General features: G+C 28.8%; 1 protein-coding gene across 1 annotated transcript in view; it reads left to right on the top strand.

Moving 5' to 3' along the window:
• The window catches only part of LOC117787315 (RYamide receptor), a 30,022-nt gene continuing 14,716 nt past the window's right edge, over positions 1-15,306 (top strand). Inside the window, exon 1 of the mRNA XM_034625808.1 lies at positions 1-896. The gene's annotated coding sequence lies outside the window, so the exon portion shown is untranslated. The remainder of the gene's footprint in view (positions 897-15,306) is intronic.

Consider the following 15,306-nt stretch of genomic DNA (forward strand, 5'->3'; position numbering starts at 1 on the left):
TGCTTCTGTGCGCTTTCATTGTGCGGTTGCTCGACGATCCGATCCGTTTGGACGGACAAAACACGGCGTAAACGTTATATACTCACAGCGCGTGAAATAAATGAAATATAAATAATAAAATAAAATATATACAAAAACACGGCGTATACGTTATATGTTATATATTTGAATTTAAATGAAAATCAGCGTGTCACGTTTTAAATGAATTATCATTGTGCGTTGGCATTGACATGCAATTTGCATTGAATTGAGCCTTAATCAACGGCAACAACAGCCATCAAAAAATACTCTGAACATCAGAGTAATTAAAATTATAACGGCATTAAACTATAAACAATTGTTGATTGCGTGCTTTTGATTATCAGCATTAAACAAATGGACGCAAAATCAATAGCAAAATAAACTAAAAACATACCAAAAGCTAATTGCATTTGGCCAACAGAAAACAACAAACAAAAGTGTGCATGTGTGTGTGCAAAGTCATTATTTAATTATTATTATAACTATTATGTTTGTATAAATTAAAAAACGTGGCTGTAATTAATTTCTCACGCCGGCAGTAAAACAAATAAATATTAAAATTGAAAATATTACAATATAAAACCAAAAAAGTTAAATGAGGAGCATTTTGCATTTCCGTTTATGACATTTGAATGCATTTCAATTGCATTCTAAGCAGCGCGCACATTTAAATTAATTTTCATTACAATTAAAAGCATTAAATGCATTTGCGCCCTGTTTATTTGTCATCGCAATCGGAATACTAAATAATCGACACAGACACCAGCCAACTACAAAGTAGTCAAATAATCATTCATTCAGACAGTCGATCGAGTTGCATAAATAAACTATTGAATTAAGTGGAGTGAACAACTACTTAGACACCCTATAAACAGGTAAAGTAATCTTTTAAATCATAGATTTATCACTTAAGTTACTACATATTTAACATTTTGTTACCTTTAATTTGATTCTGCAACAAAATTGATAAATTTAATTTTTTCCCCTTTCTGTCCACATTTTGTCACTTTAAACTGTCATAACTTTTACAAAATAAGCCCGATTTTCATGCGGAATATTATTTTAATCATTTTTCGATCTCCAAATTGATTCTGCATTTAAAACTTATTAACTTTAAAAAAAAATTTATTTTCGATTTTTTTCCGACAAAATCATGTACTCCCCCCTATGACTTTATCGAAAAAATATTTTTTATTTTTATTTTTTCTTTTAAACAACTCCTGGTGCCCAAATTAGTATAAAACAACACTTTAAATTTGATTCTGAGAGGTTTCATTTTCCTGTAAAAAATCATGTCAAAAGTGACAAAAATTTTGACTTGTAAAAGTTGTCAGTCCAAAGTGTTACCACACTTCAAATTTGCATAACACTGTCAAAATTAGTCCGATTTTCATGCGGAATGTCATTTTATTCATTTTGTGGTCTCTAAATTGATTCTAAATATTAAAATTATTAACTTTAAGAAAAAATTTATTTTCGATTTTTTTCCGACAAATTCATGTACTCCCCCCTATGACTTTTCGAAAAAATATTTTTTTCAAAATTTAAAATCTTGAGTTTTCACTTTTAAACAACTCCTGGTGCCCAAATAACTATAAAACAACACTTCAAATTTGATTCTGAGGAGTTTCATTTTCCTGTAAAAAATCATGTCAAAACTGACAAAAATTTTGACTTGTAAAGTTGTCTGTCCAAAGTGTTACCACACTTCAAATTTGCATAACTCTGTCAAAATTAGTCCGATTTTCATGCGGAATGTCATTTTTTTCATTTTGTGTTCTTTAAATTTATTCTGCATTTAAAAATTATTAACTTTAAAAAAAAATTTAGATTCGACTTTTTTCCGACAAAATCATGTACTCCCCCCTTTGACTTTTTCGAAAAAATATTTTTTTCAAACATTGTCAAAAAAACCCGATTTTCATGAGGAATAAAGACGTCTTGTTAGTTCGAACCATTTATCGAGCGAGTTCTCTCAGTTTTATTCAGTTTTATATTTGGGCTTAATACATAGAATATTTGAAGTGAGCTCTGCCGCTAAAAGCGTCGGCAGAGCGAGAGAGAGTTGCAGTACATATGTGCCTTTGTAGTTATGCATATATACATATGTACGTACAGATGGTACGTACTCAAGAAGTGCTTACGCTAGCGATCTCACGCTGCGGCCAGTCCGCATAAGTGACGGATCCTATTACTGCACTTATGTATATTTATGATTGTATAAACATAGCAACAAAGGGTCGTTATGTTATGAGTTGTTACTCTTACTTTTAAGTTGGGCATATGACCATGTTGTATTGTATACTCTACAATACATACTACAGTACTTTTCCCTTGACACTTTTTAAATACTTTAAGCTGTCATTAGTTTGTCAAAACTTAGTCGATTTCAAATAATGTCTTTTTAATCATTGAATCATTTCTAAATTAATTCTGCATTTGGGAACATTTAATTTTAATTTCTTCTGAGAACCTTTAAATTTTAATCACATTATGTCTACATTTGTTTGTATCTTATCACAAGCTCATTAGACCTTGTGTGATCTTATTATTAAATGGTTACAGGGTATATAAACTATTAAAAATACAAACACTTCTCGTTATTTGTTTGGCAATTGAGCAATTTATCGTGTGCTGTGTGTGTTTTAGTAAATTTATCAATGAATTTCATTCGCTTTTTTATTTAGCATCTGTGTGCCTCAGCATACTGAATAATTTTATGTTTACTTTTGGCAAATACTTGGGGAAGTATTGTGGTACTTAATTGCGGATACAATTCTGCGAACTTAACAGAATATCAAGAGAGAATTAAACAAATATTTTGTTTGCAGTTTGTTTGGATCAAACGGGATACATAAACAACAAATTGATATGATATGAGGCTGAAAATTACCAAAAAAAAAATGAATGAATTTATTCAGTTATTAAAAGAAAATTCAATAAATGGCGCAAATATATTTGCACATATTTTCCGATAATAGTATTTTGCCCTGAAATTACGTCAACAAATTGCACAGCAGGTGGTAATAGTCCAAGGTGTTTTACCTACACTTACATTGCTGCCACGCCCAGGAAAACTGAGTGAAATGAAGAAATGCTCAAACAAATAACAAATAACAAAGCATGTTCGCATCCGTTGCAACCTTTTCCCGAAACCGAACTGTAATTATACGCTACAAGTAGAACCAAAACAATATTGAAATAACCTCCCAAAGCCCCCAAAGCAAGTTGACATCCAACCCAAGAACCGCTACACCCAGAAAAAAAACGTGTAATTAAAATAGGGATAGTCATATAAAATATTACGCATTAAATTTATATTTAGTTTAATATTTAACACTTTGATTTAACTAAAAATATTCAAAAACCAAAGCTAAAAACAGTTTTAAATTATATTTTATTATCATATATATTTTAAAAATATTTTTCATATTTAATTTAGAAGTCTTAGAATTATTTTTTGACTTACTTAAGTTTACTCGAATTTGATAAAATGTAAAAAAAAAATATATATATACAAATTAATTTTAAAATATTTTATATTATCTTTAAAGTTATTTTAAAACGTGAAAGGTTATTTCTAAATCTTATTTTAAATGAAAAATTAAATCCACTTAATATTCAGAATAGATTATTAATTAAAGTGCAAACTATTTGGACTGTCTTTTTCCATACTTAACAATAAATAGCAGGGAAAGTTTAGCTGACTAATAAAATATTTAACCAATTTTTTGCTGAGTGTAGCAACTCAAGTTAACAGTCGACGATGAGGTAAAAGAAAATGGAAGGGAGGCAGCGGAGGAATTTCGTTTGCCTCGTTGTTCATATTTATGATTGTAATGTGCTGAAGTGGAAAGTATTATTATATGTACTCGTATATTTGGGCCATGAAAACACGGCTTTAAATTCATTTTTCTTGTTTCCCAGATATATTTTCATTACTTCATTACATTTTTCTTAGTTTGCCCAGTCGTGTATACAAACATTTTTTTGTTGGTTTAAAGTCAAGCGAATTTCGAGTGGCATTTTAATTTATGCTTGAGTTGCGTGTTCGAGAAGCCTTCCAAGAAGTCCTTCTGATATTCAAGTTCTTGTTTGTTTTATACTTTGCTTTTCTTAGTTACGCTTGAAATTCATTAAGAAATTGTCTTGCGTTTTTTAATTGATTAGTCAGTTAATTACTAAAGTTTAAAGTCGATTTCTTACAAGTTCCAAATAAATCTGCATAGCTTAACTATTTTTGTTTGATTCTGTTGACTTTTCATTTTGTCACACTAATTAAATTTTCGTTTTCTATTTCAAAGTCTTAAAATCACAAATATTTTAAGGCAATGATTGCAGCTGAACTGTGAAATCTAACAAGTTTGGTTTTAGCCTTAAGCGTTGTCCCATTTTTATTTGATTCAGTTTATATTTAATTTCTGAATTTATTAAATGCCTCTAGTTGTTGATCTATGTCTTTTCAGATTAATTACTTTTTCATTTTGTAGTTCAAGGCATTAAAGTCACATCAATTTAAAATAAATTACTTCAGCTTATATACACATTGCAAAATGTTAAGTTCAAGTTCCAAGGAGCTTGTTATTATTGTTTAATTGCTTTCTTTAAACAATAATACTTTCAATTTTAGTATTTATTTTATTTTTTTTTTTATAAATGTTTTATTAATTTTAAATAATAAAAAAAAATCTTTAACAAAATTTATTAAGATGATTCCACTTTTAACAAATGGTACAGGGTATTAATTAGTCTGCCATTTAACTTAACACTTAGATTGTTAAGAATAATATTTATTTATTTATTTGGGCAACCGAATGAAATGCTTTTAAATTTGAATCACGTTCTCATTTGCAATAATTTACAAAAAAGACAGTTAATTTTCATATGACGCTCATTCAAAGAAATTAAAAAAAGAACGCAAAGAAAGTTTTGTGGCTTAGGTAACATTTCCTTTTTTATTAAACTTCAACTTGAAGTTACATCAAAATTGTCCAATTGGTTTATTTGGCGTGGGAAGTGCTCGGTTTTTTAGCTGCTGCCTTTGATGAGCAGTTTCGTGGATTCATTGGCCACGAAAAGGAATGTAACTGAAGCTCATTGTTTACAACGCCCACAAAAAAGAAACTCGATACACATGAAACCCCCCAAAGGGAAAATCGATAAAAAGAAAAGTGTGCATTCCATTCAACGTGCAACAAAAATCAGGGATCGGTTGCATGCTTCATCAATTTTCTTTTTTAATGAGCTTAGTGTGAAAAGTTTCGTGTAAAAAGGTCACATGAGAAAATCTTTGACGTAGCTCTTTAACGAGAATAGGTCAAAGTAACTGAAAATACCAAAAAAAAAAATAAAAAAAAAACTTGTTTTACCTATCTATCTTTTCATCTTATTCATAAATTTCATCAGCTTGTTTATTGCCAGGGTTGCCAGGCACAATTTAATGTGTCAAATATTCACCGAAGCACGTCAACATTTCCATTCACATTTCCACTTCCACTTCGTTTCCCTCCCTTGTTGACACTTATTGAAAAATTGCAAATTTCTGCTGTAAAAACAAAACGCGAAAAGTCAATGGCGACGATGTTAACTGAAGAAGCAATGCAAATACAAGTATTTCTATGGCAAACAGACTCAATGACAACCCACAATCCACATCACTTTTGTTGTCTGCAGTCAACGGCAATTATTTGCAAATTTAAGCAAATTTCCCCATTGACATACCCTCTAGTAAACGGCAAAATAGTAGAGGGAACACTAATTACACACTTTTAAAAAGCAACAGTTTCTAATATCAAATAAATAATATTTTAATATTAAAGAATGCTTAACAAAAAATGTTAATATTTTTTTAAAAGAATTTTCGGGTGTCTATTCTAATAAAATTTTTTTTTTTTTAAATGGGTCAAGACAACACTTTTTTTTTCAGTGTCGTACTTTAGTTGTATTTTATTTAATTTTATCCACATATTGTCCTTATTCGGAAAATGCTTAGAATCTGTCTAAAGAGAATCTTTAATTTTTGCTCTCTCTTTTGAGCATACATTACTATTTAAATAAGAAGATACTTTTGAGCTGACTACAGTGTAATTTTTTTAATTTTGTTCTCTTCTGTCGTTTTTATTCTTGCTTGCTTAATACCCTATGAGCAAAGTAAAAGTGTATTATTGGCTGTAAGAATTTATCTGTAAATTAATCCAGAAAATATTATAATATTTCTCATCATATTTTTCATGAGTTCTGGCTTTTTTTTAGTCGATAGTAATTTTATAAAGCAATGTACATGAAGTTACTTTAATAATTTTAATTCTGATTTGGTCTCATATTTTATCATTAGTTTTGTATGTGATCACAGGGTATTTTTTAGTCGTTTACTCTTAAACTGCTTGCTACTTGTTTGCTATTGTTCTTTCGTCGTGTTTGCATAAATATATGCATTTTCTATATTTAGCAGTCTAATCCTGGACTTATTTCAATTATAAAAAATACTCACACCAAGCTTTAAGTTACACATTTAAGTTTAAAAGTCCCTTCAAATTGGACTCTGTGGGAAGCTACGCATCATAAAACTTTGACATTTAGTTTTGAACTTTGCTGCTTTAGATTGTGCCACATTTTCCATTTTTCATTTTCCAGCTTTCATCTAAGTTAAGTAATTACTTGATAAGTTTGCTTAACTGCACTTTAGAAATGCAATGTTAAGCAAACTGCATGGTTGTTTTTTATGCTTTCATTCTCTTTATGCACACTGTAATTTATTGAATTTTTCAAAATTTCAAGCATTTTCCTATACCAAAAATGCCAAAGGGCAGCAAAAATTTGCGGAACAATCATGCGAAATGATGCGAAACAGCAACGGACAAAAGCAAATATTATTGTAACAAAATGTATCCTATAAAATTGTATTTGGACGAAAAACTGATGAAAATCGTGCAGCATAGTCCTGAATAATTTAAGAGCAGTATGCCGGATATTTTTGTTAATGTTTTTTCAGTAAATAGTTTATGCCAGGAATTTGTTGACAGTCAGTTTATGGTAATATATGCTTTTAAAGAGTATTACTTAAATTTTAAGGCGTATTGAGAGCCAATTAAGCATGTATAACCTTTATTAAAAACTTATCCTGACTCATTAATCTGAACAATCATTAGCATACTCATCATTCTCTGCATTAATCGAATTCTGATATCTATTAACTCTTTCATTAATTTTAACACGTACTAATCTCATTAGTATTTAATGATCTTTTGTATAAATTTTCATTTTTTTTATTGTTATTTATTTCTGGCATTAATTAAAACTTTAATTAGTGTACTTAAGATTGTTTTCCTCCGATGAGTTTATCTATTTATTACTAATGATCGGTTGCACAAAGTTTAAAGAAAATAATTAAGATTTTTTCATTAATTAGGTTTTTTATGAGTGAAATCATCATCTTTTACATTAATTATGTGTTTCATTGATATATTGCATTAATTACAATTAAAATTAGATTCATATGTGGGAATTCATTAATGTTTCTAAGATTTTATCACATGTTTTTTTATGATTTCTCATTAATACTAATTTAAAATTGTATACACATTATATATTGCATTAAATACACTGTTTTTTCATTATTTCTTTAAAAGCATTATACCATATCTTCGATTTCGTCTGTCTCTTATTACTTGCAGCTTGTTACATAAAGTTTTAAATGTGAGACCGAACTAAGTGGAAAACTTTCCTTTGATGTAACAAAGTTAAGGAAAAGCTCTGTTTCGAAACATTACTCAGCATACAAATATACTTATAATTAAAGCTCATTTTCGTTGAAAAGTATATGTCGGCTGCTTTTGTAATGGTCTCAACTTGATCAATCAACGACATTTTTTTTGACGTTTTATTTGTTTTACATAAAAAAAAATGATTTAACCTGTGACCTAAAAGAAGTCATTAGTCAAAAATGCCGAGTTGTGAACTTTGACGAGTAGCCCGACGGCCATATATTATAAATATTTTTATTTATAACGTTCACATTACATGACTGCTGTCTGGACAGACAAACATAGTCATCCAACAACAATTAGTTGCATTAAATATTTATTTCGTTTTTGTGGCATTCAGATGAATGTGGTGTCTAGACCAGCAAGTGAGTAAGTCCTTTGATAAAAGTCTTACAGGGATAGAGCATTTTCAGCTTGATTGGATCATTTGCTTGGTGTCACTCAGCATTGCATTTAAATGTGTTGATTAACTTGATTTATTTGCTTGATGCCACAAGAAAGGAAAACAGAAATTTATTTCAACCGAATTCTGTGAATACCTAGAACGGAAATTGCACTTAAACTAAATCCGTAAGTGGAATAGTTGTTACCAAAAGGATTTTATAAGCTCGTAAATTTGAATAAATAAATAAATTCAGTAAAGGGGATTACGTATACGACAGATAGTACATTTTAATTACATTCCATGTGGCATATCTCACGGCTGGCAATCAACACTAAATACATTTTCCTCAAAATTGAAAGACAGACAAAAACGTGAGGCAGACAAAAATATTTTAATTTCTGCCGAAAAATTTGGAATTTGTTGTGTAGGTTGCGGGGGTCAGAGAACATTTGCTTTTAAGGGATTTTCACCTGGCATTTATTGTATAGCTGCAACAAAGGCAAATAAACAACAAATTATATGCAATGCTAAGCTGTCGAAACCAAACAAAAGCCAGACAAATGCCACTCAGTCAGTCAATCGCCTGTTAATTCTTTTATTTTTTTCTTCAAAAAATTAAATCAATATATAAAGTATACGATTAAATTTCCAGCAGCAGCTGTCAGTTTCACTACAGTTCATAAATATTGAAACAACATGATTACAGGATAAACTAAGGTTCTCAAAAAGAGGGTCAAACTCTAAAATTGTACACGTGTGTTTTCACATGCGATTATTTTAATGAGAAACGTGAACTGTTTTATAAATATCTGCAGTTTTAAACTATGCGCATAATCGATTTTAATTTATTCCAACACGTGTACAAATGTGGCATCATTATGTCTGAATAATTTGATCGAAATCGATTGTTTTCTTGACATTTCTCTTGTTTCATATTTTCGAATTTCCAGCGGATTTTCTTTCTATGAACTGACATTACATTTTTGTCTTATTTTATGCCGTAGGGCAAGTATTTTTTTATTCCATACTTGAGGGCTTACATTGATTGATTAGCCTGCAAATTTTTCTGTCTTTAAAAGTTGGCTTGAATGAAAGCCTCAATTGTATTGGAAGTGAGGTAACTGAGGCATGCCACATTCCACATTCCACTCTCTTGACTTGAGCATTCTTATTCTGTTGTCAAGTGTTTTTCACCTGATTTCCGGTTAATACTCAGCATTAAATGCGTCGCTAGTTCATGTAGAATTTTTCCAAGAAAATAAAAGGTATGCCAGATTTATCATGTGCAAAATCCAAAGCCAAAAACACTTAACATAAGACAGCACTCAATGGCACTTTAAAGATTTGTTAGAATTTCGATTTTACAGTCATTAGCTAGTTAATCTTGTCTAAGACGAAGTCTGCATATTCAATTTTAAATGGACGTGTAGTATTTAATATTTATTTGTGAATTTATTTAAGCTAAACTTTCATTTTTCACATTTTATTTCAATCGTTTAGCTTTTATTGACTTAAGTGCTTAAAATGTCCTTAAAGAATGTTTTTTTTATCAAATATTTATTTGTTAGCTTTTTAATCGCTAGAGTTGAATAATTTATATTTTATTTTAATTCTTAAAAAATTGTCTTTAGTCTTTTAAATGTTATAACATTTTGATAGAATTTTAAAATTTAAAATCTAAATTTTTGTTTATTTATTCAACACTTTTAATGTTAAATGTTGCACTAAATATTAGTTTATAAAAGTTAAATTGTTAATAATTTACTTTCGCTTGTCAATTGCTTATATTATTTAAACATTTTTTTCTTAACTTTTGTCAAGCGAAAATTTATTATTTTTAATTTTAACTATTCATTTTAACTTTTGTAATATTTTTTTATTTTTTTTTTCAAATAAAAATCAAGTTCATTTTTTTTTTTTTGTAATTATTTTCAATTTAAAATTATTAATTTTTTATAATGAAGATTTTTCTTGTGGAATATAAATTATCTTATAAACTTGAATGAAATTATCATCGTGACTATGACAATAATTTCTAAGTTGAATTTGTATTGCTAAATTGCTGAATAAATTAAAAAAAGAAAAATAAATTTGATTTTTATTTTAAATAATTCCTTTTCAGTCCCAAAAATATTGTACTTTTATTATAATACTTAAAATTTATTTGTCCTTTTCCAAGTTAAAATTTAACTTTTTAAATAACTTTGCAACGCTATATTACTTAATAATTATTTGTCCTTTTCCAAGTTAAAATTTAACTTTTTAAATATATATTTTAAACAATATAATACTTAATATTTATTTGTCCTTTTCCAAGTTAAAATATAACTTTTTAAATAAATTTTAAACACTAAACAGTTCTCTTTAGTCAACTGCTTTTAGCTGACCTTAAATTAATATATAAACATGCCATAAAATGTTGAATAAGGGTAATTTAAGACAGAGAAAACAGAATACACTATCTCATGCCTCCTTGATTACACACATGTGCCATCCTGGGGCAAAGTGCTCGTAACTTGCCACAAAGCGGCAGCAACGGCAACGGCAACAGAAATGACGCACTTGGTATTTGCTTATTGCCGGAAATAAGACGGATGAGTAAATATATATATTGAGCATTCCTTTGGCATTCAATTTCCTCAACATTAGACGTTCACTGGCTCCACAAATATGTCTTTAAAAAAAACTTAATTAAAATTTAATTATAATTATAGGCAGCTGGGTAAGTTATATGCTAGCTAATAATATTGTTAGCTGCGACAAACAGACTTGCAACTTGCAACATGTTCGTGCAACTTGTTGTGTTTTGACTTCAAGTGGCAAACAACTTGAGTTGGCCAACAGAACTTTCCTTTTGGCTGTTTTTCTAGCATCCTGTCGTCGGCATCGTCGTGCCACAAATGCGAAGGCACAACTTGCCGCACAGTTGATAACGCACACTCGGGCGGTTCACATGTGCCACAACTCTTGCAACGGTGAAAGTGTTAGTAAAATCAAGTGAAAGTGGCGCCAGATTCAAATAAAAACTGTTGAGAAACAGTCAAAAATTGTTTAGAAATTTATAAGAATTTCTCGTACAACTTTTGTGCATATTATTTAAATAATTAAATACTGAAAGCGATATAAAAGTGAGTGAGAAAAAGTGAGAATCCTGCTGACAACTTACAGCACCTGCGGGTAACATTCGCATTTATTCCAATTACATTTAATACCGCAAAAACTCATTTCAAGATTCGGAATGCCTTTAGGTGTGGTTTTTACCTTTGTTTAGCTTTTTATTTGAATGTGACTTAGATTACAATAGGTTCGCTTGATTTGAGCACGTGTCTTCCTTCCTGGAAAAGGATACGAATCTTCTAACCACAAAGGAGACTGAGAGGCGTGTGTTTTAGACATGATTTTCCAAAGAGTTGCACAAACTTAATTGACATTGTTTTATATACTGATTGTTAACTTAATTTCATTACATCCCAATTTATTAACGTTTATTAAATAATATTTTGGAATTGAAAAATATTTAAAATATGTTCTTAATATCTACATATAAATTAAGACTCAATTAATTTAATTAAATTTATTTATTTAAATGCATTAATATTATATTTTCTATTTATTACGTTTATTTTAAAATATTAAAAATATGTTTTTAATACATACTCATATAAGTTAATACTTAAATTATTATATTAAATTTTTTTTATTTAGCAATTTATCAAACATAATTGTAAAAATAAGCACAAATTTCTATTTATTTTTATGAATTGATTTGTTTTTTTAAGTAAATTAAATTTATTGCTATGATTGGCATTTTCGTTGTGCTTACAAAATAAATATTAAAATATGCATGTATTTAACTTGTATTTATTTTATTTTAAAAATTAAAACCAGACATTTAATATGAGTGTGCAAAATTTATGCTCAATTTTTATTTATTAATCTTTTTTGAATGAAAACTTTAGCAACAATATTTTTTAAAATACAGACTAATTTATTTTTCAAATATATGATTTTATTTTATAAAAATAAGAAATTTACTAAAAATTTTATAAAAAAAAGAAATTTACTTAAAATTTTATATTAAATATCGACAGGATCTTTTCTTAAGTTAACAAATTTTTTTTTGCTTATAGGTAAGAATTTGTATTTAAAATAATTGCTATATTCAATTATTGCAATTAAATAAATTTTGGTAATAATATTTTTTTTTAAATATTCTCTCTTGAGTAAGCTATAATTATATATGCATTTCTTTTTGAATAAAGCGTATTTTATTTATAAAAAAAATTATTTCATTTAATTATACTTAAATTGTAATATTCCATTGTTAAAAAGAAATTGTAAAATATAGACAAGAGACTTCAAAGCGTGTTTTTGCCGCGATTTCACAAACGCTAGACAAACATAATTGTCATTTTAATATTTAATGCAGCTCTTAGACTATGTTAATAGAGTTTATTAAACCATGGCCACAATGCCCAAGAGAGGTCATCAAAGCAGTTGTAAATTGACAGGATGCGTTGTTAATAAGCTGTCAAAAGAACAAACCGCAAACTCATTATGTCTGTGACACAAAACTCCTGCAACATTATCCTTTAAGAGTCAGCATTTAATATTCTTTCAGGCAGATCAAAAATTTGTGCTCTTTTATTATCGACACAGGTGTAAAACCTTATAATTAATAATTATAATCGACGTACCAAAATGCCAAAGGTCAGTGCTCATTAATTATGCGGAGCTCAGTGCAAAACTTAATTAACATTTAGTTCAAGCAATTTAAGAGTGCGTAAAAGCAGCAAACAATTAAACGGAGACAGCTGAAAGTTTCTGCACAACTGAACAAAAGCCCAAAGTGGCAGCTTAAATTGTCCTCTGGGCTAAGAAGACAAGTAAATATATTAGAAAAGTAGCTGGAAGGGAAAGGAGGGTGACTTAACTTAGGGCGGGTCACTGACAGGCTTAGACATAGCAAACATACCACAACAAATTTCTGCTGCTACAAGATCACTTTTTGTAGTCAAAGAACAAAAAAAAGAAGCAATATAATACAAATTGTAAGCTCAATTTCAAAGTCGGTTTACGCTTTTGTTGGCCTTCTTTTCCCATTGCACCCTGTGCACAATTATATGCTTATTTGTTCTCTCTTTTTTCGCTACTTCGCCTGCTTATTAAACTTTTTTCCTTTAAACACTTTCAGCACGATATTAATAATATTGCGTATACGCAATGTTTCATATTTAAAGCGGCTTAAAATTGAAAATTTCTATTGGTCTCTTGATGCAATATGTTTATATGATGAGTATGAATATTATGAATATTTCAATCTCAACATTCACTTTGAAGTCTGGCCGTCTGTCTGCTCGTTGTACCTGCATATTTGTATTTTAATATGCGTCATTCAATAATATTTGTGAAATATTTGCTATTTGTTTGCAATTTTTATTGAGTTTTCTGGCACCACAAAAATTCTCTTTGAGATAAGAGAATTTATTAAGTTAATTGAAATATTGCGTTACTCAATATTTTTTCAAAAATCAAATTTCTGTTTTGAATTTTGATTGAGAGTGCATGATTTGTTTTATTAATTAATCACAGCTTTTTTTTTACACACAAAGCAGCTGCTTAAGTTGTGGTTTTGATTTATTTAGTTAATTGTTTTATCCAATAAATACATTTTTTTTGAATGTTGATTGAGGTTTACAATGTGGATTTCATTTTAAAATAATTGCAGCATATTATTTGAGAAAAAAACAGCTTCTTGAGGTGTTTGTCAATTTCTTAAGCTAATTGAAAGATGTTGTATTTAAAAAATATTTGTAAAAGTAGCTTATAAATTGAATTTTACAAAATTTCTTATTTTAGTTTTTGATTAAGATTGAATGATTTATTTTTGTTGATAATTACTGCATGTTTTCTGCCCAAAAATCAGATTTATTAACTTGTTTTTGAATTTTTTAAGTTAATTGGAACATTGCTTTATCCAATAAATTAATTTTTTTTTAACTTTGATTAAGATTTACAAAGGGGATTTTATTTGAAGATAATCACAGCATGTTTATCTAACCACAAAGCAGCTCCTTGAGATGTTTATCAATTTATTAAGTTAATTGAAACAGTGTGTCATTCAGTAATACTTGAACCAAATTCCCCATCTTGAATTTTGATTGAGATTAACAATGTGAATTCTTTTTTTAAATAAACACAACATATTATCTGACCACAAAGCGGCTTCTTGAGATGTTTGTCAATTTAATAAGTTAATTGAAAAGTCCTTTTGGGTCCATTGAGTTTACAATTTGTCAAGCTGTTTTTTAATAGCTTTTCAAGCAGAGTTTGAATTTTAAGGAGATCCTTTGAATGCCAATAAACGTGCAACTCAATGAGCCATCAAATGTTTTACACTTTTTTAAACCACAAATTTTTTGAAGACAACAACAGACTGACTAATTGATAATCTCAACACATTTTCACGCTTTACACATTTTCTTTACAACCATTTTTTTTGTGTGTAGCTTAAAAGGATTTTATGGTATCCTTAACAAACACACTGGCTCAGTCATAAAGTCAGGGAACTTTGACGGTCTGCTGAGCTGATAAAGCTTTAAGTTAAATGAGTTGAATGCCACAAATTTTCCCATCCTTCTACACCTGCTGGTAAATGGCAAATAAAAGCCTTGCCACACATGAAAACAATCTATATCTATGCTGATAACAATGAGATTCCCTTTCACTTTTACTTTTCCTTTTGTTGGCCTTTTTGGATAAAGGGCAAAAATATAATGTATGAATGGATATAAGCTTTATTTTGGGTTACGCTCACATTTAATCAATTTAAGCCAAAAACCTAAGCTGACCCTGACTTTGGAACTAATTTCAGAATTTTCCATGTTGTAAGCAAAATCCGATTTAGGTGCTAAACGAATATACTTTGAGTATAAGGTATACTGCTATAAAATCTACTTAGATGGGAAACGTTGTTTTTAAATGAATATCGGACCCTTGACTTTTTTCGTGCTGAGTCACCGGAAATTCATTTGCTTTTCATTAAAATGAAAATATAGAATTTAGAGTGAAACTGTTTTCTTTTTTAATGGAAAATTCAGAAATTTTAAAATATTATTATTGGTACATAAATTATTT

Source organism: Drosophila innubila (genome assembly GCF_004354385.1).
Source record: "Drosophila innubila isolate TH190305 chromosome 3L unlocalized genomic scaffold, UK_Dinn_1.0 0_D_3L, whole genome shotgun sequence".
Lineage (NCBI taxonomy): Eukaryota > Metazoa > Arthropoda > Insecta > Diptera > Drosophilidae > Drosophila > Drosophila innubila.